General features: G+C 36.2%; 1 protein-coding gene across 7 annotated transcripts in view; it reads right to left on the bottom strand.

Annotated features, from left to right (window-relative positions):
* Window positions 1-25242, bottom strand: part of ZNF385B (zinc finger protein 385B) — a 176797-nt gene that overhangs the window by 85074 nt on the left and 66481 nt on the right. The window contains exon 1 of one of the 7 annotated variants that reach the window (XM_082763136.1): window positions 3686-3785. The exons of the other annotated variants lie outside the window; for them this stretch is intronic. The gene's annotated coding sequence lies outside the window, so the exon portion shown is untranslated. Of the gene's footprint in view, window positions 1-3685; window positions 3786-25242 lie in introns of those variants that run through there. 7 annotated transcript variants of the gene reach the window in all.

The following is a 25242-nucleotide window of genomic DNA, read 5'->3' as shown; positions in this document are numbered from 1 at the left end:
AGATGGGAAAAAATGCTTTAAGATTTCTGGGAAAAGCATAATTCTTTTGATATTTTAGCTATTTTTCTGGGATTAAGAATTAGATGTCTATTCATAATTCTAATTTTGGATTAAGCGTCTAAGATTTATGCTACAAAAAATCAAGAAACATAGAACTGCATATGTTTTCCTATCTTTCTTTTAAGGTAATTTTGGATGTTGTTTTTTATATCACATTTTCCAGGGCTAACTCATTAGCCTCTTGCCATAATTATATCATTTAGTCTAAGTCTGGTTTCATGAAGCACCTCATTTTGGAAAGACCCACCAAACAGACTGCTAAACAAGAAACCTGAACCACATAAGATTGAAAGGGCAGCCCTTGTGCATCCCCAGTGGTGGTGAAAAGAAAGAGCCTTTCAATTCAAGTCCAACAAGCAAAAATGAGGGTCCTGGTCTATCATTACAAGTATGTTTGATAAATGATTCTGAAAATATATTCTTAATCTCTGAACTACAGCTAATATTTCATCTTCAGCAGCACAACTTTGTATCAGGGAACTACTTTTTCCACAGAAATCATTATCAGCCTGTATCCAAATGCAAGTTATGAAATTGAATGTTTACTATTAAATTCCAGAAGAGAAATTTGAAAGTGTTTGTTATACCCAGCAGCTTGGTCAAATACTTCTTACTGTTTAGTCTTTGATAAAATTTTTTGTTTTCAGAAATACAATCACCAGAGTTGACTGGTATTTAATGTCCTTATGAAAGTTCCAAGATATTTTTCCTTCAAGACTGTATATAACAAGTATAGCAGCTAAATTATTAATGATCCCCACTGCGGTTTAATCTTCCATTTAGAATTTAATTAAGTCTGAGGAAAAAAAGTGCAAAAAACCTATTGGCTGATTTGTGCCAATTAAATGCCTAAGCCTTTCACACCTCTTTGCATATGCTGGTCTTTACTTTCGGTCCACTCTCTAAAACAACACTAACAACACTAAGCAGCCAATTTCACCACCTTTTTTTTTTTTTTTTTTTTTTTTTTTTTTTACCCTGAAGTCAGCTGCTAATGCAAAGGCATTTCACAAACACACGGGCAGCCACAATGTTATGTTGTGCTATTACCACAACAGAGAGACAGAGGTAACATGAGAGTATTCCTTTTCATCTAGCATGGTGTCTCACCATGGCAGACACTGACAAAACTTGTATTACTAAAACTTCAGGTAGTCTATATATGAAGCCATCTTTTCATTTACTAAATTACCATGATATTTCCTAAATGCAGATGACAGAGATAGATGAAAATGATGCTGACCACTCCAGAACCTCCAGCCTTCTATGATAATATTCGTGAAATGTTTGGAAATGACCACACCCTTACTATGGTATGGTTTAAAAAAACTTCTAATACCTGTTTAATATTACTATGAAATCTCACATAAGAAGCTAATCTGACACCATCCAAGTTATTAAGCAATATGGTGTTTTAGTGTAATATCGTAAAGTGTATGACTGAATGCTTTCATGAGCAAGAACAAGAAACGCTGGTAAAAGGAGCAAAATATAGTAGGATGAACTTGAGCATTCTTTTGTGTTGAGCAAATGCCTTGACGTTTAACACTACATGTATCGTTGAAGAATTACGAAGAGTAAGAGTTCAAAAAGAAATTTTCTTTACTCCATTATGAAAACTCTCTTTCTTCAGGTTCCCAATAAAATTTGGAAGGAACCATCTAATTCTTTAGCCATAACCTTCAGTTCAGTAAAAAGCACAGCTTCTCTGAGGACATGTATTTTAGTCTAAATACTTGTAAAAGTAGAGGGAAAAAATGCTTAGAATCTAATTTAGCTAAACATGAAAACCTCAATGTGCATTCTCTTTCTCTTTTTTTCTAGTACCACACAAGCACAACCATATAAGCAATATGCTAAGCAAGAAAGCAATACCAGATAGAGACATGAAGATCTGAGTTGGCCAAACACTGGTTTTTTTTTTTTGTTTTTTTTTGAAAATAACGTTAAAAAGTACCTTGTAAACGCTGCTGAGATGCCTCATCTCTTGTGGATAATTGCATTTATCAATGTTATAACAATTATTATCTCTTTAAGTGAAGGAACTTGCTTTATCAGGTAACCCTGGACACCAATTTGGATCTGTGCCTAAAGAGCACATATAACAGTTCTCTGGGTAGCATTGCCCTTTGAAATATATGTCTGAGCTTCATTTCTCATTGGTAATAATGGTTAATGAAATCACCAAACAAAAACTTCAATCGCAAAGACTAGAAGATTAAATTAGGTTTCGTAATGTGAGCTGAACTTCACTTACTGGCTTGTATTATTACAATATGTAACACACTTAGAATAACTAGGGGGGTTGCAGGATACTTTTTATTATTAAGACCATGTTTTTTTCAGTAGCCTATAATCTGTCAGTCTGACAGCTGAAATTTTCCTTGCCTAGTTTAAATTTTTGTTATTATTTTAAATTTTAACTCTCTTCTGAGAACACATTAAAAATAAACTAGAGGGCATATATGCTTAAAAAAAAAAAAAAAAAGAGAAAAATTGATAGATATCATCCAATTATGATTACCTGATAATCTCCATTGTTTAGAATTCTTAAACCTTTTGCGGAGGACTACTCATACTTCTATTGACTACAGATATTTGAAGAATCTCCTGTGTCTGTCCACCTGATCTTTTATCTACTGACAAAACTTCTGAAGAGTTAAAAATCATCAGTTCTTACCCTCACCATTATCCCACAGAGACTTCAACAACTTTCCAAGAACTCCAACTAATCTCAGAAACAATCCTGTTACTTCTAAAGCTCGTGTCATACCTTCAACCTCGACACACTTGTTCCCCTACAACAGTTGGAGCAGTGAAAAAGAACACCAGGGTAGTGAACTAAATGTCCACTCTCAAAACTGAAATTTAGCACAGTGTCTCAATACTTCAGCTACCTGTCCTCCCTCCAATAAGCAGTCCTCCTCAAGGAGTAAGGGGGCAGGCAGGTCTTTCTCTCAATAATTCTTTGCACATAGCACATGCCATTCACAATCATTCTTAGCCACAGAATTTAGGGAACAACATTTTTCAGAGTCCTCACAATAAGTATGTTGGAAAGAAAAGGAACCAAGACAGGTTTGACTTCAGAAAAGTTCCTGGATCCAGCAACCTTCCTCTAGAATTGAAAAATTTCATCTTATATTGTCAGTTAATATTATCAGCCCTACAGTTTAGACAATTACAAGTATTAAGTATGCTGTCCCCTCTTGCCCCTTTCTGGTTGCACTGAAGTAGGCTGTGTTCTTGCTTCCCTTGCCTACAAGCCTGAGAACATGCCCCTGAAGGCACCCAGAACAAACAGAAATAAATATCACAACAAAGATTGCAGGAAGATTTATATTCTGTATATCATACAGAAAGAAATTATGACAAGCCATATCAGGACCAGATTGTTCCACAAGTAATATACGGAGTCTCACAAAAATGCAAATGAAAGACCTGATCAAAATCCCAGGAATTAAGCCAGGAGAAATCTGTTCCAAATACATTTTTAAACAATCCCTTGCTTTAATTGCACAACTCCAAATCTCAGCCAAAAGGTTCTACAGAATTCAAGCCAAACCCATCCGCAACTGTACCCATCTTTAACTATAAAGAAAGTTGTTGTTCACAGGGATCCTACCTTCTTTTACCAGCTAAACCAAGTTTTGTAGGAGAGAGTACTGCTTGTCTTTGTGTCCACTACCCTATTGATTGTAGTGTAAATATTAGGCTTCCTGCTTGTGGAGAAACTACTGCAAAGTTTCTTTCAGTTCTGTTTGCACATTTCAAACGTGTGCGTGGTTCAGAACAGGGAAGTTTATGTAATGTTCCAGAGAAACAGCAGTACATCACGGCTCATTTTAATTCAGGTATGAATACATGACACAGATGAATTCACAAAACGCTCCTTTCATCTGAAATTTAAGTAGTAACCCTATTTCCCCTGAAGGTTTAAGCTGCTTTAAGTGACGAAATGATTATATTTTCCTGTTTCTTTAAAGCAGTACTGGATAGAAACAGCTTAGGATGAATCTCCTGAATTTATTCAAAAGAGAGCACACCATCAGCTATAAGGATATTTGAATAAGTCAATCCAAAAGATCTCAGTGTTCTCTGCAACTCCAGAACATGACGATTTTAAAGTTTGCTGGAAGCACTTTAGTGGTAGAGCATATAAAATCATCTTTTCCCCAAAGGCCAAATTTTCAAGTATTGAACAAAGCCAACTATCTACTTGCAGAAAACAAGAAATCTGTATGTGCACCTGGAATATTCACCTATCTAAACACAAACATATGACACAAATTTTATATGCATGCTGTCCTTCACTTCCCATTACTGAACATCCTGCTTAACTTAAAGCTGGCTTCATCTTTCCTATAGAAAGGGCTTTTTAAAGTTATTGTTATTAAGAAATATCATTGGCAAAGTGACAGTGGAGTACTTCTGTACTTCTGGATTGCTCTTGCTATCCAGACACCCACCATAAGCCCAGGGTCCTGTTCAAACACACCCTTTTCTGCTCTCACTGCTGCTTTGTGCTCCTACCCTTGCTAAAACTCACATTATCTTCCATTCACAAGTTTTCACATTCTATTGGGTTTCCTCTTTCATTTGGGTCTCAGTTCAATAGAGCTGTATGTTCTGTATAAAGCAGTTTTGATAAGTTAAAACAACCCTTTTGCTCTGTTTCTTTGTTTGTTCTTTAAACTTTCTGCACAGACAGAATTTTCTCTGCAGTTTTCATTACATTGTAACTGTCCCCTAAGGCTTGATACCAACTCTGGGACTCTCACTTCTCTCCCTCTGCTTGCAAGCCACGTTGCCAGGACAGTGTCACCTTGGGCTCACCAGCTCTTGGCCAAGAGCAACAGACAGCCACTGCCTGGCCGAAACACAGACCACCCAGCACCTAGACCTTACCTCCTGAGATTTGGGGCTGTCTGCACTGCCCAGCAGCCCTTTGCTGCAAGTGACACGCAGCAGCCTTGCTCGTCTTGTGGGCCGTCACTTGAGCCAGTGAGAAACTGCAGGTAAACATGAATCTTGCTGTTACCTTGCTGTCTGGTAGTACGCAGGGAAGTTCTGACCAGTGATATTAAATATGCATCCTGAAGAAGGCATGGAATGCTCCAAGTTCAGAGAGAACAAATACATTTCTAATACAGAATGCTGAAATCACTGAGCAAGCAGTAAGAACAACCAAAGAGGCAGATTTCTCTCAGACTTTGCTGTTAAAACCTTCCATAGCACACATTTCTTCACAACACAGCAAATTATCATCATGACTGTGACCTAATACACAAGATGAGACAGGGAAGCAAAGGTCTAGAAAAATCAGAGGGCATTTCCCTACCACAAACACTTCAGCACCCAAGCTGCAATACTGCGGTCATCAAATGAAACATGAGCACAATGTCTTGGGAACATACGGAGAGAGACCGGGCAAGGCATAAATGCTTACAAAATAGCTGTACTTGCAGTCCTGAAGCACCTACAAATATGCAACTTACTTTGCTTAAATATGACCAATTTAAAAACTACACGAATCCTAAACTCTTAATAAAATCATCTCCCTAGGGCATTTGCTTGCCTTTAGAATATTAAAACAAGAATATGGCAACCAAAAATGATGGTCAATGGATACATGTCTTTCTCGGTAAACTGAGAGGAAAAAAAAAATGTTTTAAAAACAATGAAAGCCTATGAAGCTAAATTTTCCACAGCCCAGAGATGATGATACACAGAGCAGAGAGTTTTATAATGTTCAATTCACTGCAAATGAGCATTTCATCAGTATTTATTTTGATATCTGAAAAAAAATTCCAATTGCATTCCTCCCAATAAGGTTGCCTTGTATGACATAAAAATGTTTTCTACAAGGTAATATTTTAACTACAAGCAGGACTTTGAGGATAGAAGGAGAGAATTTATCTGTTTTCAACCTAACAAGACATCCTAAGAGGAACTTTCTGAAAGCTTCATGCAGATATTTAACATTGGTGTTAAGCAGTACAGTGAAATCTGAAACATATTAACATTTCATAAGCTCAATAATTTGAAGTTGTTCTTTAAAATACACAAGAAGGCATTCCCTATTTCAAATGTTATTACTATTTATGGTTGTTGGAACTCTCATATAACACTGTATCAGTCAACAGGATTTAGCAGCATAATACTAAAAGGAAATTAAATACATTCAATAATCAGGCATTAAATTTTTACGCTCAATTATCAGCATGTTCACAAGTAAGAAACAAATTTATTTTAATATTTAATATATTCTTCCAATGGGCTTACTAACAAGAATTTTCATTTATAGCTTTCCTTCAGAAAATGTCATGATTACCATCTTAACAAGGGAAAAAAAAGAGAAAGTTCAAATGCTGATTTTGGCATTTGTATTTCTCTGATGTAGTTTACCTAAAGATGAAAAAGTATCTAGAAAAATAGATCATAGACACTCACAAAGTTAATATTTCCTAATTCAACTACCCAGCTCCTAATCTATAGCACACAATTACAGCTTTCACTAATGGGTTGCTATTAAAAAATAAATCAGCAGAAACACTGCGTGCATTTTTGCTTCCGTTCAGCCGGAGCAAGCATACAGTGTTGTATTATGCAGCTAGGTGAGACAGCTTTCAACCTCCACATGGTATTACTTACCCAGAAGCATGTTTCTCATCTACAGTTAGTTCAGCAGAATATGAAGCTCTGCACAATAGATCTAGCAAAGGGAATGTTCCCACAAACTCCTTTTTTGACTTGGGTTGAGTTTTGAGTAGGGTTTGAACTCGAGCTGCTGAGAAATATGCCTTGCCCCATAAAGCCGCAGGGATACTTTACTTCACTCTCATTGGTGAATGACACCTCTTCAGACTACACTGAAGTGATGCAGACAGTCAGTAGCTGGTGCCACTTTAATTTGAAGAAACAAAACCACAAGAGAAAGAAAAAAGCAAGTAGACACTACTCTAAAGTTTTAAAGTGGTATATTTTAATAAAGCTGCCCTGAAACTGCTTTTAGTTGCCTAATCTTTGAGCAAGGCAAAGACCCCTTGCAGAACTCCTGTGTTACACAGGGTGTTTATTTACACAAAACTAAGTGTCTCAACAGTAGGCTAAATTCAGGTTCTATAAAAGAGATTGTCTGATGTTACCACAGTGCTTGATTACCTCACAGCTGAATTTGTCTCATTAGATACAAGACACTTCTTTTAAAGAAATATCAGCAGTGAGCTGGTTTGAGATTTTTTTTTAACCTGTAATTGCATGGCTCAAAAATCACCTCCAACCCTAATCTGAACATGGAATAGAAATGTTTAGAATGCTACTGCTACCATGGTAAGTACCACAAGTCCATTAAACCCCATGACAGACTGGTTCTGTGCAATCACTGTTAACCCCTTATTGTAAAAGCAAAAGGCAAGACACATAAAAGCTGGGACTGGAACAATAAATTGCTAAAGGAAAGAGGTGTCCATGCCCTCGATCACCTTGCTTTGGAATGTGCTGTTGCAGCACATACACAGTCTGTACAGAACTTCTGATGCCTCAGAAGAATGCTTCCAAGAACTAAATCAGGATGCTTGAAAAAAAAAGTTTATCAAAACAAACACACACTCATGCATCACCAGGAAGTCCAAGAGCATTAGGGACAGTTCTTTATCTGATGCAAATTTGTGCAGTTGTAGTAAAGTCAGACAATCCCTCATAGTCAAACTGAGGATTATGAAACAAACTTTGTGTAGAACCCTCCAACTTCAGTGCTTTGCCTTAGATGTACAGAGATAAGAACTACTTAATTTCCCTGTTTGCTTTTATAAAAATGAGAGGATGGGAGGAGGGGGAGAATAGGATTTTTAAAAGCAAACTACTTGAAACAAATTTCCTCAAACCTAGAAATAATAGACAAAATGTTTCTGAAAAGATTAATTTTATATTCAGTCCTTCATAAAACATTGTTCCAGTGACAACACCCTTCTTTAGGGTGTGACTATTGGTTACTCAAAGCAGCACACATGAAACTTCAGCCTAATCTTCTTATTGTATTCTAGAGCCTGCCACTCCTCATCCTCTCTACTAAAAAGCAGTTTACTTCAATAATTACCTGCCAACATGAATTGGCAGCAATTACTTGATTTTGTTACATGTCCTGAACTATTCGGTACTCTTAAGAGTCCCCTCAATTTTTATTTTTATTTAAAAGGAGGGACATTGCTAGTAGTAACAATCTCAGGAAAAAAAAAAAAAAAAAAAAAAAGTGGAAAAAAATGAATCAGTTCTGACATAAAAAGGCAAATAAAAATGAAACCCAATTAAAAATAAACCTCTCTGTTTCTAAGCAAAGCTTGTGATCTTGGAAGATGTGAATCATTCTTATTGCGCACTTGGGATTGGCAGCACCAAAACACTATGAAACTTTATGTGGGTTTTATATAGACTCAGATGACTTAGCAAGATGACCAGTATTCCCAAGTAAAAACTACATTCTCTCATGCTGACAATTATACTACTACTTGTATTTTCTGTGAAGTCTGAAAGGTTTTTTTTTTTTTAAGTACACTGTAAACTGCAAAAGTGTTTCATACGTTCCATAAGCATGTGGTATATTTGTGCATTATAAGACGATGAAATGGCAAGGACTATATGCCCCTGAACCAGCAGGCATGCTTCCCTGACTCCCTCCATTTGTTCAATGTCTGTAACATCTCCTTTTTGGCAATGCTTGATAGCTTCTTGTTAAAGCCATTACAATGCACTGGTATGCTCAGGTCCAACCATGTAGCTGCTTCAATGCACTGTAGCTCCCTTCTATTTCCCTCAACAGCACACAGCAGCTGGTCTCACAGAGACTAGCCTTCAGTTGCAGGCATGCTTTCAGGACTCACTAACCACAGTTTCAGGGTTTTGGCCTGCCCTCGAGCTCACATTAAAAATGTGATTTCTGGGACTAGACAGTCCAAGTTTTAACTCCAAATCTCCCTTCCCTCCCATTTAAAACACATTAACTCCCATCTACTCCTACCAGTGCCCACTGTCCCACAATTGTGGGAGTTCCCTTGATTATTTTTGGGCCTGACCAGGCCCCTTTGGTGATACCCAGACAGTGCCGGTACTGCCATGGCTCCTCCACACTGTGAGCGCGTTAGCCTGCTGGGCCACGAGGGCTCACCAAATGCGTGTGCAGGCCCAACTGAAAGGACGGGGGTGAGGAGGGAAGCCAGAGGAGAATACTCCTTTCAAGCACCAGACTGAAGTGGTCATGCAGCTACTGCATTATAGATGGTGCTAAAGAGCTAAAGAAGGAAGAAAGGTTAGGGAAGGTGCTGGAAAAGAAACTAGAGAGAGAAACAGTAGAACACAGAGGAGAAAGATGGGGGGAAAAGGGCTTAAAAAAAACGCACAGCATAGTATGTGAGAGAAGAATGGAATAAAAGGCAAGGCAAAATGCTATTGTAAGATATCGAAAGGCAGATAGGGAGAACTGAAAAGAAACCAAAAACATTAGGGAGAAAATAAAGTAAAAAAAGGCAAAGAACAATGGTAAATGAAATATGACAAAAATGAATGCATTTTTTCCCAGCTAGCTATCAGGTGCCGACCTTCCAGAAGATAAGGCGGTACAATATTCACTGCAAGCCTGGTACCTACCACCACAAACCTAATTAAAGGAAAGAAAGCATGCACAAGAGCATGCACGCTGGGACTGCAGAGCAGCAAGAAGATAAGCAGTTGTTGAGCCGCTTATCTGAGGGCAAGTACACTCAGGACTTGCTTACAAGCAGCTCCCATAGCCAAGAATGAAAAGCTGACAGACAGCTCAACTGGTAAGATCCTCAGGTGGTATCTTTTTACCAAAGTTAATGCTTTAAATTTCCATACACACCCTGTGTTTTTCTGCCATCTCTCATGTGTAAAGGCTAGAGAAGTGATACTTGAGCATTTGTAATAAGTTATTTATTATCTTTGGCTAACAAGTTTTAATAACAAAAGTAACTTAGAATCCAACAATATCTACATAAAACATGGTGTTTGGACTTCCATTCTTTCTGCTGCTTTGATACAGACAAGTCTCCCTAGCAGGCTGTGATATAACAGGTTTATATTTTGGCTGATTCTTAGAAACCTGGAGAATTGTACCGTCAGGATGTGACTGAAGCAAAATGAACAGTATATGTAGATGTACTTTATTTTCAGCTTGAGCACAGAGCAAGTCATCCTTCCAGAATTCCAAACTTTAGCACTTGGGACTTCCATAGAGATTAGTGTCAAACAGTAATAATGGCATCCTGCTGTCAAACCCATAAGAGGCTTCTCTGCATGACTATGCTTAGATTCTTTAGGTTTAGTCCTTTGCTTTCTGTGCACGAACAATTCTTCAGGTTTGTTGTACTTGTTCTCAAGGTTGTATCTTCAGTGCAACATCTACTAATTGCATATAGAAGTGTTGCAGAAGTTTTTCACAAAAAGAAAAACTGACTATAGCTACTACATCTAGTAATAGCTAGTAAGTTCTGTTTTTATGCTAAGTTTTTGACCATATTATTATTGTACTCCCCATAATGATTCTTAACCTTCATTTCTGTCTACCAAATATTTTCATATATATATGCTGAATAGAAGAATGTTAGTGTTAAGATCTTGATGAATTCATAATGAAGACAGATAGATGGAATATTGCAATGCACACCAATGAACTGCAAGTACTCTCCAGAGAGACTGACTTAAAACAGCAGCTAGTATATGAAAAAAGACCTTTGTTCAATGAAAAACACAGCTGTCCTACCTCTTGTAATAAAGGATTCACACCCATGCTCCAAATTCTGCTAAATACAGGAAGTACCAAATCACACACATTTTGTTTTTAAAATTCAAGGCAGGATTCAAAGCAAAAGCAAGGAAGGTAGCTTCACCAGGCAACAGTGCAAACCTGTCACACATGCATGGGTTTCTGAAGGTCACATTCAAGCACCATTTTTGTCCAATGCATTTTATGCAATCCCTAAGAATCATCTCAATTTGAAGGAGCAAAACAGAAGTCAGGAGACTGGTAGCATAACATGATCCTACTGTACAGACACTCAGGAACATGCAGGAGACACTGTCAAGCACAGATGAAATTTTGACCTAAGATAAATATTTGTCGTTATAAGGTCCAGATGACAGCAGGCATTTCAGAGTCATTCCAATAAGTAAGTACTTCACTGCAGTCAGAAAACAAGAATAACAAATTTATTTTCTGCTTTGGATCTTGTGCTACCAGGCACCACTGGAAAACAAACTTTCACGTGCAGTACATCAGATTCCCTTACCCCCTCCTTATTGCCATAAGCACAGATTCTGAAAGACTCATTGCCTTCCAGTTCTCCAACTCAGTTTGCACTGGATTCCTCTATAACCTTCAGAAAAGTTTAGAATAGAAAAAAAGGTTATACTTAAAAACAGCAAAATTTTAAGTCGTACATATATCTTCCCCAGCTTTTGCTTCTAAAATTCAAATAGATATATATTCATCATAATGTTAATGATAAAAAGAGTTCATAAATAATGTGAATAGAGGAGAATCACAGAGCTTAACTAGCTGCAAGCTAGTCTATACAAAATTCTGTAAAACATCCCTTGATGATTTTTAATTTTATGTATTACAGTGATGCTGAGAGGTGTCAAGTGACATTAAGCTTCACAGTACTAAGAGCTCTGCATACAAGAATTCCTGACCTAAGAGATTTCGATGTAAGTAAGCAGTACCAAAAACGATACAGATGACAAGTACATCAGGTTTTCTATGTAATGAATTAAAGCATCTGTGACTTTCCCAAAATCAAAAAGAAAGTGCTTGATACGCCCTGCTATATAATACCAAATCTTCTTTACTATGTTCTATTCTGATTTTTTTTTTTTAATGACCTGTTCAGACATTTTTACTAGAGCTAGAAAGCAGTTATCCCATCACAACAGATAAATGCCAGTGACATTGTTCCTTAAACATAATCAGCTTTCTTAGAAAGTGATGACACAACATTTAAAGAAAGAAAAAATACACAACAACCACCAAAGGCTTAACCATTCCTATGCCATTTGCAAACCACTTTGTTGCTGAGGAAGAAGCAACTCTCATGCCCTAGAGATTTCAAATTGTGGTGCAAAGAATTTCATGGTCAAGTTGGGGAATATTTTTGTGCTTGAATGAAAGCATGAGTGCTTTCAGGGCAAAAGAAAATAGGAAAAGGCAATAGGGGACAGGATTCAGACTACTGAAAGTACTTCCTACAACTTGTACAAGGGCAGGCATATTGTAGCATATAGTGATACCAGAAAGAGATACTGTCTCATTTGTACCGAAAGTATTTGACTCTGCTATCAAGAATACCTTGAAAGGAACTCTATCTTGAGAGCCACCCTTTCATTTGACACCAGAAATATGAAAATATGGTAAAGGCTCTGGGAGATGAGTATGCTCATGACTTTTTTTTAATCAGCATGCTTCTCTCTGTTGTTAAGGGATAATGGACTTTAGCAAACCAATCATCAATTCATGGCATAAATGGAAGCAGAGTAGGTTGCAGTCACAGAAATGTCAGATTGATGATAAAAAATGAGAAAGACATTTATACTGACATGAAAATGTAAGTTTAATACAGCCTTCTGAGTAATTATTTAGTTTGAAAATACATTCAAATCCTTCCAATGACTGTAAGAAGCTTAGGAATTTAAAAAAAAAAAAAAAAAAAGAAAAAGAAAAGAAAAGAAGAGAAAAGAAAAGAAAAGAAAAAGTTTCTCAGTACAAATATGCCAAGAAGTTTAACATAGACAAGAAGTATAAAAAGACAGTTTTTTATGAAGTCATAAAAAAAAATGAATGACACATCCAGGTGTACTATACTCAGGGCTAATAGTTTAAACCCCATTAATCCCATTTTAAAGACAATCTCATAAAAGCTGCTCATTTGCCCTTTTTGCCCCTCTCTGTAGCATTTCAAAACAAAATTTTAAATTAGAAGCAGCAGCATAGCAAATGTAAAAAATAAATAAATATAAACAGCTGAGGCACTGATTTATTTTATTTTATATTTACATTTTTTAAGCAGATAATGGCATATTGATCAGTTTAAAGTTCATATTTTTGGCAGGACTGGCCTTTTTCATAAATAACACTCAGAGTGGATAGAGCGAGCCAATGACTTGTTCAAATTTGTACTAGTAATGTCTCAAAATTACTTTGTGATGTTTGAGTGCTGGGTTATGAAAATAACATCCTGATGCAAGAAGGAACAGAAGATAAATGAAACCATGTAAGGAACTACCATCCCTAATTCACAGGTTCACTCATTAGGGGAATTTATTGACAGACTTATCTGAGACATTAATGTCTGTTTCTGCTCAGATTTTACTCCGCTCCTCCTTCCCCTCCTTCCCCCCCCTCCCCCAAATGGACATTCTCATTTAATGACAGGGCACAACAGGAAATTTCCACAGATGAAAACACTTCTGATAAAATATAGGGCTGGAAGGCTATGCAGTCTCATCCTAATCCGGGTGTTTCAAAAGGATTCAAGTATGACAGAGTGCAACTCACTCAGCATTTGTGTTAAGCTATAGTTGTAAAACAGATGCTGAGAAAAGTCTCCTGCTTTCAGGGGCTGAGTTGCTTAACTGGCGCAATCCGAGCAGCACAATTTCCACCCCTGCTCTGTAAATGTGAAGCAAGATGTCTGTTCTTCTGTGGACTGTGTATTCGCTCCAATCTTCTCCCACACAGCCTCTCCAAATTAAAAGAGAACTGCATATTCCCCAAACTCCCTTCCCTTCAATCCTTCCTCTCCATTTGCCACTTTCTCTGTTTTCCTGTTCTTTGTCTTTCCATCTATCATTTCTCTACTTAATTAGCACTTAATTGCACTGTGTGCAGCTATGATGATACTGGCCTCTTTGTTTGCTCTTCTTGTACATTGAATCCTTTTCCTCTTTGGTGATGGTCAAGTTAGCAGCTATTTTTTCTGGGTTTGCACTGGATCTCATACTGCAACCTTAAAATATTTCTGCAGTCCACCAGAGCAGTGCTCTGAGCAGAGCACCACTGCAGAGCTGGCTGGAGTGAAAGCACACTCCTGTCCTGGCACAGCTACTTTGCAGGTCACGGGAAGGGAGAAAGCTGCAAGGAACGGAGACACCCAGCACATGAAAATCCATGTCAGTGTATTTTGGAAGTGGAAGATGTGACCGAGAAGTAGACCAAGGGCTCTGCACTGCAGGGTGGGGGAAAGTTTCTGGGCTTAGGCAGCTGAATGCCAGTATGATAGGACAGGGTCTGTTGTAATGAATTCCCTCTGAAACAGACAGATGTGTGCTACTCTACAAAAAGAACAGTCTCCCCCAGAGCATGGTGACAAGTAGTAGCTCGTTTTTATTTCAGCCTTAGGTGTGAAAGCCAATTAAACTGCTTAACTGACACAAGACACTGAGTTAATTTTTCTTGGCAGCCAGCCTTCTCTTTCTACAAAGCCATCAAATTGTGCACGAGCTTTCCAGAGATGGCATCTGTACAAACGCATCAGAACTAGAAGCAGATTTACACCTGTTAAAATCCATCCCCAAAGGTTTGCAGGTTCACAGATGCACATGGTTGTTTGAATGTCTGTGAGACTCCATAAGTATTTATATCTAATACGAATACAAACATATGCTCCTAAGGCTGTGTATGAACAAGTGTGAGATGTACAGAAGGTTGGCTGAAAATTTCCAGGCTTTGGATGGGAACAGAAAACAGCACCGCAGACCTGGACTCACTATCAGACCTCCACCCCTGCATTTCTGATGGAAAATTCCATCAGTTTGCACTTTGGCATCCAAAGCTTACACTTCTAAAAGCGTCACATGATTTTTGTGTAAGGTATGTTGCTACCAGCCCAAAAGCTCAGTATTTCAAAATGAAATAATTGCCTTCTCTCTGAATCACGTTATATTTAGTAAGCTTTTTGCCCAAAAGGTTATTTGCAATATATCGATGACGTCCTCTCTTTCCAGTCTGGATAAAATACTAATCTTACAATGTTAACATCTGAGCTTCTTATTGATACCTTAGCTGCCTTTTTCTGCATGCATTTAGGTATGATTATTTCCTCCAGGGAATAGGAGACATACTTGCTTTATCCGTTTGGGAAAACCTGCTCACAGAAGACGCCCTTCCTTCATCAGAGTATTTACTCAGCTAATCCAAGTTCACCAAAGACATTTAAAGCACTGATTGCAGTAAGGTCATTCCAGATACCTGTTAAGAATTTCTGAACAATCCAATTTAATTAGTCATCTGAGTTTGCTCATTTGGAATGGCATACATTTTCACCAATTACTTAAAATGAATTGCTGTGTTCTTCAACAGATTAGCACTGCAGTCTGCCACCTCTTTGGCAAAGTACCAGCATATTGCAATCCATGACATGACAAATTTATGCCCATTCAAGTATAATTGAGTTTTTAATTGTCATAGAGAAAAACAGATAAGCATCACATATTTATTTATTTTTTTAATGCAACAAGCATGAATATTCCTTTTTTTCCGTCTATATCTCATTCAAATTCACTTAGTTCAGTAGTGTTGTTATCTAAATAAAAATAGAACTGTAAGGCTGTTTGACTAATTTTTCCTAATCTGGTGATCATTCCTGAGGGCTATTTCAATATTATCTACCATTCAGACCAGTTTCAAAAAGCCTCTGAAGCTACACAGAAGCAGAAAGAAATTGCAGATACTGTGTCCTTGGATAACTGGGTCATATCTGTATGGGACTTGAACCCTTAAATAAAATAAAATAAAATAAAATAAAATAAAAATAAAATAAAATAAAATAAAATAAAATAAAATAAAATAAAATAAAATAAAATAAAATCACTATTCAAGCAAATGTTGCTGAAGCAGTGCAATTGCAGTTTTGCCTGCTTATCTAATTATGGAATTAACTAATTCCAGGTACCATGATAGTCCAGTCCTAAACAAAATACGGACAAAACCTTCTAATATGGATGAGGATTACATGTGTCCTACTTGAAATGATACTACAAGACAGATTTTGTTTAGCTAGTCAGTTCCCTAGGGAAGCATTATACTTCCCTACACAGAATGAAACACCGATAATAAGTGTATAGGAACAGAGGAACTAAGAAGAGCTGATAGACATGGACTCCGCACTACAGTCCATTACCTCCTTTAGCCAGACAGCATTTAGGCACCTAACAGGATAAAGACAGTTTAATGGAAATTAGAGACAAATACATTTTCTTTAAAGCATGCGAAGCAGTTTTGGACACTTTCCTTGAAGTACTCAAGATAAATCAAACCTTCAGAGGAAGGCTTGTCATCAGTCCTCTCTTTCCAAACATACCCGATTATTCCCAGGTTGCTTTCTCCAGTAACATCTGGCCTCATGGTCTCAGTAAAAAATTGATATTACTTTTTTTTTTTTTTTTTAATAAAAAGCTTAATTTTAGAGAAGTAAATTTTGTCTTAAGCAGAGGACCACTTTCTGTGCCTAAGTCAGTGTTTAAAGCCTGCTCATCTTGACAGCTGTAAAACTGTACCTTAAAAAGATAACTTGCACCATAATTATTATTATTTCTGAGGTAACAGTAAATTACCTTCCATGTCTACTCTAGCAATCAAATAATGATGATAAAATGCCCTACCCCTCTTTATTTATATCAAAAAAAACTTCCATATCATTCTTCCTAACTGCTCCAAAATTCTTTGGTCCAGCACCAAGCATCTGATAGGATCACAGTGGAGGGTTCTTCTTTTATGCTCACCCCCATCCACCAAATGCAAATCAGTTCTTGCACCAAGACCATGAGGCTAGAGAAACAAGTCTACGGGACCTGTTAAATGCTGTATCAGGCAGCAGATGGAGCCAGCACCTACCTACAAGCCTAACAGAAGAGCATTAAAGCCCTACATTCACTTGTCTAAATTTGCCCTGTGAGTCAGGCTGGCAAAGTAGTTAAGAGTGCTTCCAGCATATGAATTTGGGCCTGAAAAGTCACCTGCTTCTCATCTCCCCAGACTTTCTGACTGGTGTAGTGACTCTCTGTACCTCAGCCCTGCTATTCTGGGCTTTACACTATTTCATGGCAACTCCAGGTCACTACTTCAGTGGATTTGTACGTTACCTGGGATGTTCTCTTTCAGATCCAAGGAAGATGTGAGCATCTAACAATAGGGCTGCACAGAGCAGTCTGCAAGGCTAGGGCACCCTATCTCCTTTCAAAGGTAGATGAATAATGGTGGTCTGTACTTTTAAATCTCATTTTCACTTCCTCTTGCAATACACAAAAGTATGTTTTGCTGGGAATGGATTAGCTAAGTGGTTCAGGCTTGCTGACTGCAGTAGTGCCAGTTAAAGTAAGTGCTTTAACAAGTGCCTGCACTCAGCGAAGGGCAGTGGGAGAAAGGAGCTCCCTCGCTCCTGACCGATCTGCACTTATTTAAGAAGAAGAGTATAATTTTACTATTCCTGCATTTTTCTCCATGCCTGTTACTCTACTGAGCATGTCATACCTTCTTTCATTTTATCAGTTTCAAAGGAAAATTTAACTAGTACACAGTAGTTAAGCAGACTTTATGGAAGATGAGCAGAAATGGTTGACCTTAGGGTAACTCAGACTAAGATTTTCTCTTCTCAGTTTCACATTCTGTAGGTAAAAATAACATCTTTCTTTACAATGTTCTTCCAAAAATTCACTTCTTAGAGAGAAACTCAATAATGGAAAGACTGACTTTGGTTTCATATTTAAAAAAAAAAAAAAAAAAAAAAAAAAGGGACCTCTAGAGAAAGTCTAAAGAAGGGCATACAGGTAAACAAGCATTTCATTTTTTATCTTAAGTCATTAAAAGTAGTTATATTTCGTATACAAGAAAATAATCATCTCAGGAAGATGTATAGGATAAAAGATGTATACAAGGCAAAAATAATCTATACAAAAAGTGGTGCAAAAAAATAAAGTTTGTGTAATTACTCAGATTGTTTTTAAAATCCTACAAGTCTAGAACTTTTAGTCCTTCAAAATCAGAGAGAAGACAGACCAATATCCATCTTGTCACAGAACATATTCTCTCTGCAGTGGGATAGCCTGCAACCGTCGCCATTCTCGAACATATCACGAGACAGAGATAGGTCTCTCCTGAAAATCAGAATGGACCCTTACATAAAATCTTTGTGCTCTTCAGAAATGAATTGGACCTGCAGCCAAGCAACTTTCTCCCATCATTGTAAGCAAAGAATAACAATAATGGAACTGTGAAATACAAATATTTCAACACTAAGAAATCAGCTAAACAAAAATGTATTTTATTTCTGGACTACTCTGAACAGAATAACACGAGTAAACTCCTGTCTGTCCCTCCCAGACAGTTCACATCCATTTGTATCAGTCAGCATTACTGGCCCTTGACAAGAGAAAAACTGACTAATGAGACAAGCGTTGCATCTATACCAGAGTCAGATTTAGATCTGTACGGAAACTTGAGATGCAAAGAAATGCCAGAGCAGCTTTATCTCAATCCTTCATGTAACCTTTTATTTTCATTGGAAAGGCTGACCAGACTATATAGTTAAATAAAGTCTGGCATCAAACTTTATTTTCCAACCTCACATCTCCATTTTGAGGTAGACTGATATCCTACTTTTTCCTCACAGATAAATGGACTTTTTTTTTTTTTTTTTATTATTATTATTTTTTTTCCCAACAAGAACATATGCATAAAGGAAGAGAAAACAGCAACCATGTCTGAAAAGACTGGCCGTGAATCCAAACACAAAGACTGAAGAACCACATAACCAGCCCTGGTCATTTCAACTACTTTCTGAAATTTCAGTATGAAACAAAAACATGCTTAATCTTAACCAGTTTTGCAACAACATATAATAAAGTTTATAAGTATACATACATCTGCTGATCATGAGAAAAATGTGCTAAAAAGTCACAAGAACGGTAAATTAACCAGATCAAAGAGCTTATCTCCTGTTCACCCTTTTTCAAAACAGCTATTGGAACTCTGCAATGACTTCCATAGTTCAGCGTGTACAGAGTTTCTTGCTTAAATTCCAAGTCACTCCCACTACATATCCGTATAGTCCATATACAGTCCATAGGAAAAGAGACATTTTGCCTAGCAATGTATGGAAGACCTAAACATAACATTCGATAACATAAAAACAAGATCAAGATATCTCATGAAAACTGTAAGTATCAACCTAGAAGACAAAGTTGCCACCTATGTTGCTAACAGCTGCAGACCATGTGAAATGATTGAGTCCATTTTTGGTACAGATCTCTGAGACATTAAAACTATTGGTTCTTATGACTAAATAATCAAAATTTGAAACATTGTGACTTAAAAATTTCCAGAAAAAAATTAAAAAAAAATAAACAAAATCTGAGAATGATCCAGTTAAGAGGCCTTTTAAAGACCTTTACTCTTTCAAGTATTTCTTGAGGCTCTAGTTTGAAAATTATAGGAAATCCACTTCTATTTTCAAATTATAGAAATAAGATGTGTAACATAATGCTTTGGAAAGGTAAATATGAAAAACGTCTAGTCTTCTTCTTCAGTTGGTGAAACAGGAAGGGAATCAAAAAACAACAACAAAAAACACTATGGCTTGTCAGGTTTTATTTTCTCTTCTTATAACATGGAAAAAAAAAAGTGCTTGTAGACTGTAAACCCCTGAAATAGCACGTCAGACTACATACCCTCTGCTCCTCTTCTTCAGACAAAGCATTTGCTGTAGCAGATAACAATAACCTGTTCACACTGATATTGAAATGGGATCATTACCACCTCACATAAGACTAGTGTCTTATTATGAAACTTACTCATTAGATTTACAATTAGGTAAAATCCTAAATCCTTTACTCATCTTGTACCTCTTACTTCTGTGTCATCCAGTGAAAATTTAACTCTCTAGAAAGAAGTCATATCAATTTTTGGTATCACTATGCCACAATTTTTCCTCCTCCCTATCTTACTGATAGGAACTTTATTACTGCAATTTTAGTTACCATTTTAACTTAAATAATTTTCCCTTTTTTACATATTAAGATAAAGCAACACATAGGGCAGACCAGAAGAAAATTGCAGCTGAACCTCAAATGAAAAATTTTATGTTAGGAGTTCATAAGCAAAGCAAGCATTGGACCTATTAAGAAAAACTTGAAATATGCATCAACTCACAAGTCCCTGGATAAAGAATATTGAAGAAAAAACAGTTTATTATTTATATATTTATTTATTAAAGTGAGTATTCACTTTAATCACACCTGTCACTTCACCTCTGCTTAACATCACTAACACTCAAATGAAAAACAGAAAAATAAGTTCTGCTAAACATTAGTTCAGGAAACGAGAGACTGGCTGATCAATACAAGAAACTAACTTAAAATTCAGACGTCTCAGACATCTTCAAGAAATAAACTAGTTGGATGTTGATAAGATCCTTTCAAACATCTCTGCACAAATGACACGCATGTACTAAGGGTGAAGCATTTACTGTTTTAAATACATTGACCAGATGTTAATATTTATGAGCTTTAATATTGCTCATAATAAATGGATTTGTTTTTTAAAAGAAGCCATCACATATTGTAATTAGATCATTAAATTCACTTGGACTAAAGAGAAACAAATTATAAAGAAAACATGCTTTTTTTTTTTTTCCTCCTTTCTACCTTCTATAAATATATATATATATTTTTAATATTTTTTTTTATTTCTCTTCCTTGCATGCACAATAGAGGACATGTTTAAGCATGCACAGCTACCTTACTCAAAAGGACATTAATGCTTAAGATCCCAAAAGCAGACATTTTCATAACTTAAATTCATTAAAATTAAAGGAGAAAGCTCAAACCACATTATATATATTTTTTTCAAATTGTTATTATATATTATGTAATTTCTGTTTTTTCTCAACTTTTTAACAAGAACAAAACAGTTTGTGCTTTAACATAATTTCCCCCTTGTTTTGAAAAGCTTTCCATGAGAAAACCCTCCCAAAATGGGTAATTCCTGGTCTGGTCCTTTTTGTCAGCTATATGTTTGAGAATCAGAGCTGCTTTCACTAAATAACGGAACAGCTGAATAAAAATTCTGCTCATTTAACATCAAATATTTTGAAATGCTAAGAGTAAAATTTAAGAAATTTTTCACATAGCAGCCACTGGCAAAGTCCACAATTATGATAAAAAATGTGAGTTTTTTTTTTTTTTTTTTTTTTTTTTATCACAAGTCTTCATTCTAAAACAGATAAAATTGTTTGAGAATTGCAATTACATTATCCCTTGGTGCTTCTTGATTTTACAGATTACTATGACAGTTAACATTTAAGAGAGCACAACAATGTTTTCAGCTGTAAAATGCCCAGTATCCAACTTCTATTAACAGCATTGTGTACGAAGGTGAAGTTCAGCATTCCACATGGGAACTGAAAAACTGAAATGTATCTTAACATTAACTACAGGAAATACAGCATATTCATTTTTATGTCTGAAGTCACAGAAGCTGTGACAATTTTGAAATCAATTAAGGATCTGTCACAAAGATCATTTCCTCAGATGACTCTGCAACCCTAGTTTCTGAAAAGTGGAATGGGTTCCTTGCCAGATAGATGTATCTGCAGATATGCTTAAACGTGTTCAGGCTCAGAAGCCACACGATGCATACCTCAGTGTGAAATAGCCTGGGTTTTAGATCATTATGAGCCCACTCTGCTTTCCCCTGCTCCTCCCCAAAATGCACTTTCACCAAGAATTTGTGTTAGGTAAGCTTATTATAGTTGCAGATGACTTCCAGATCTTTAAAAAGAAGATATATAACTTAACACAAATGAACTGCATTTCAGTCTTGATCAGATTGCAAGAATACAGTTTCATTGATTCTACACCCAGGCAAATTAAAATATATATTAAATACTTAGAGAAAAAACAAAATCTTAGTCTTGTATTTCAGCTCCACTTTACTCTTCTTTCTCCTTGAACAGAGACAAACTGGACTGTCCTGAAAACTCTTCAGTCAAGTTTAGAAACCATTAACTTAAGCTACAAGGTCATCAGGATAAGAACAAAATCAATAGGATTGTCCTTCTGGGCTCATTTCAGATATGGTTAGGAAGTCCCTACAGCACTTTCTTCTCCACACTGGTTCCTTTTTATTCAAATATTTACCTTGGTTGTAATTTAACCTATAGTTTGTTTTGTAAGGTGTCAGTGTTCTGGTTTTGTCTCTAGCACAATTTCTCACATCAAGGGGGACTGAACTGCTGTATGGCCTATACACATCACATCTAAATTGAGCTGAGGTAACCCACAGCTTGCTGAAGAGAATGAAAAACATGATCTTCACGCTAACAGAAGATAGTACTCGGATATTGAAGTTATTTATGACCACCATTATAAGCTGAAATGAAAGTCTATGTTAAATTTGATGTTATTCATTGAACATAGTAGCAGAAATAAAACTATCTTGAAACTCTGTGATTCTGTGATTCTGTGATTCAACAGACAACAACTCCAGCATGAGGCAGGGACTGGACTCCGTATGGCTGACCAGAGCCACCACAGCTCGCTTGCATCAGCTGCTAGTCGAAGAGCCCTCATCAGGCAACAAGGAGTATCAGCATAGTTACATGTATGTTTAGGTGTTGAACAGAAACTTCTAAGGCCCTTTGCAATTAGGTCTCTCTCCCACCAATCCTTCCACAAATAATGTGAGCATCAACTCATTTGTCTTGCAAGCAGATAATACCTTATGCCACCCCTTATCTTGGAAATTCCTGTCCAATGGCCACCCTGTTCATCATCATGAACTTCGTAAAGGATTATTTTAAACAAACTGTCATCTTCTAGTAGCTAAGTAGAAGAAGTAGCTAAGATAGCTAAGTAGCTAAGATAGTTTGGGAGAGAATTAATATTTAACCTATTTATATTGTACAGCTTTTGAAATAGCAACAGCGATACATTTCTGGGTTATATATCAGCTATTTTCTACATCAACTTGTTTATTTTGGCCTATAACCTTGTTCATTGCCTTTATCTGTAAACCCATGCTTCCCACGTCTGGTTGTGCAGTACCCTGCAGATCTGGAAATCAGCATCATCTTGGGCACTTTACCTTGGGGAGCCTACCACAACACCACCAATATGCACAAAGGGGACACATGCAAAAAATATATATTTTCATCAGGATACTGAAGTTACTGTTGCAAACATAATAAACCAAAGCAAGAATTTTGGGGAAAAAATGAGGAAGACTTAATAGATACAGTCAGGTATAAAACTTTACATTATTTAACTCCAAGTTGTTATCTTTACCCTCAGGATTCTTCTAACCTTTTAAACGGGCATAGCCTGTAACAGTGGAGTGCTTACTTAATTTAATCTCATTTACTTAAGTGCTTCTAAAAGAGTTACGAAAGTATGCTAAAAATGTATACTAATAAACTCCAGAAATTCAAATGAAACAAAGCATAATGCATATGAATTAATTCACATTTAACTTATATGGGAAAGTATATAGCATGATAAAAAAAACCAGTTGGTTTATCAACGAATAAACTGTTTTTCAACAGCAACAACTGCAATGGAAAAAAATAAAAATAGGTACTTGGATACCACTGAAATCATATTAAAAGACAATTTGTATTCAAAATTTATTTCATAATTACGGATTAAATTTAGCTATTTGTTCCAATTCAGTGACAGGCACATATTACACATGTGGCTGGAAAAATGACAAACCTATGATATGTAAAACTCTAAAGCTCAGAGTCATAAATATGGTGAAATAATGAAAATACCGTACCCATATTTATAACTCAAAAATGAATGATATTTAAGTAAATTAGTACTATACAGAGCCTTTCAGCCACTCCCCTTTAGTTTACCTGGATTAATGTATTGTAGATTTGTTTATTTTAGGAATAAGAGCAAAGAAATTCTAAATGTTATAAAACTGATCAGCCACATATTCACTGACTACATAAATCTTACAGAGGTAACGAGTTAAATTTCAGTACCATAATCATAAAGCCTGAAAATGTTCATAAACAATATGAAATTTCCAAAATAACTGCACATCTAATATTGTGAGGATTTGCAGCCTTATGAATGTTCTTGATTCAAAAAAAAAAAAAAAAAAAGCAGTTAATCTAAGAAAGGTATACTTGTGAATATTATTTATGGAGAAAAGAGAATTACTAAGAAATATTCTAGGAAGTGTGCAGACACAATTTCTCACACAATGTAATTTTGGTGTATCTTACTGTATGTGCAATGATAAACAAAGCATGCAGCAGTGCAGACATAAGACTTGTTATTTCAACATGAAAAATTTAGCTCTGAAGTTCCATTCTTTCTTTTGAAATTATTCAACACTAAGATCGGGTACAACCACAAGTCTGTCACTAATAAAATTAGATAAAACTTTCTTTTTATCAGCTACATTTGAAATTTGAATGTTACTAAAGAAGAGAATATATTGATTGAATTTGAGTAGTACTGCTAATATGTTTAGACACAGTAATACAAGTTGAGGTTTATTAGGTGTTAAATATACAAACTTTTCTAGTTTACTGTAGAAACACAATCTACTTTATTTAATTAAGCAACTCTTACAGATTAAAATAGACAAAGTCTAGAAACACATTAAAAGTAGTTCTCCATCAATTGTGTAGAGTTTTGTAACATCAATACTGCTTTTTATAATTTTTGATGACAACACATTTCAATAAAATCACATTGGAAGTTTACTTAAAAATGAAAATAATCTACCAAAGTAATAAAAAAAAAGGGAAAAAAAAAAAAAAAAAAAAGCTCACAAATAAAAGGATGTGGGTGATATCATCTGAATTCAAATAAAATTAAACAAATTCCAAGAAGTCTCCAATTATGACACATTGGACCTCAAATTTTCCACATGTAGCTCAGGATTTGCAAAAAAACAGCTGGAGTACTTGACTCATCTCACAGAATGCTCCTGACTGTTTGACCTTGCTGTAACATACCATCGGAGTGGTACTCCATATCAGTGGTGAAGCTCCAGGGTACAAAAGGTTGCATTGGTTTTACTGCCTGAGTCACTGAAGAGAAACTTGTGTTTAATTACAAAGCTTCAAGACAGTTACTTAAAAACTTAAGCACATACTC

The sequence above is a fragment of the Aythya marila genome (genome assembly GCF_965140915.1).
Source record: "Aythya marila genome assembly, chromosome: 6".
NCBI lineage: Eukaryota > Metazoa > Chordata > Aves > Anseriformes > Anatidae > Aythya > Aythya marila.
Note: the sequence above shows the minus strand (reverse complement) of the source record. Positions and strands in the feature narration are given on the sequence as shown.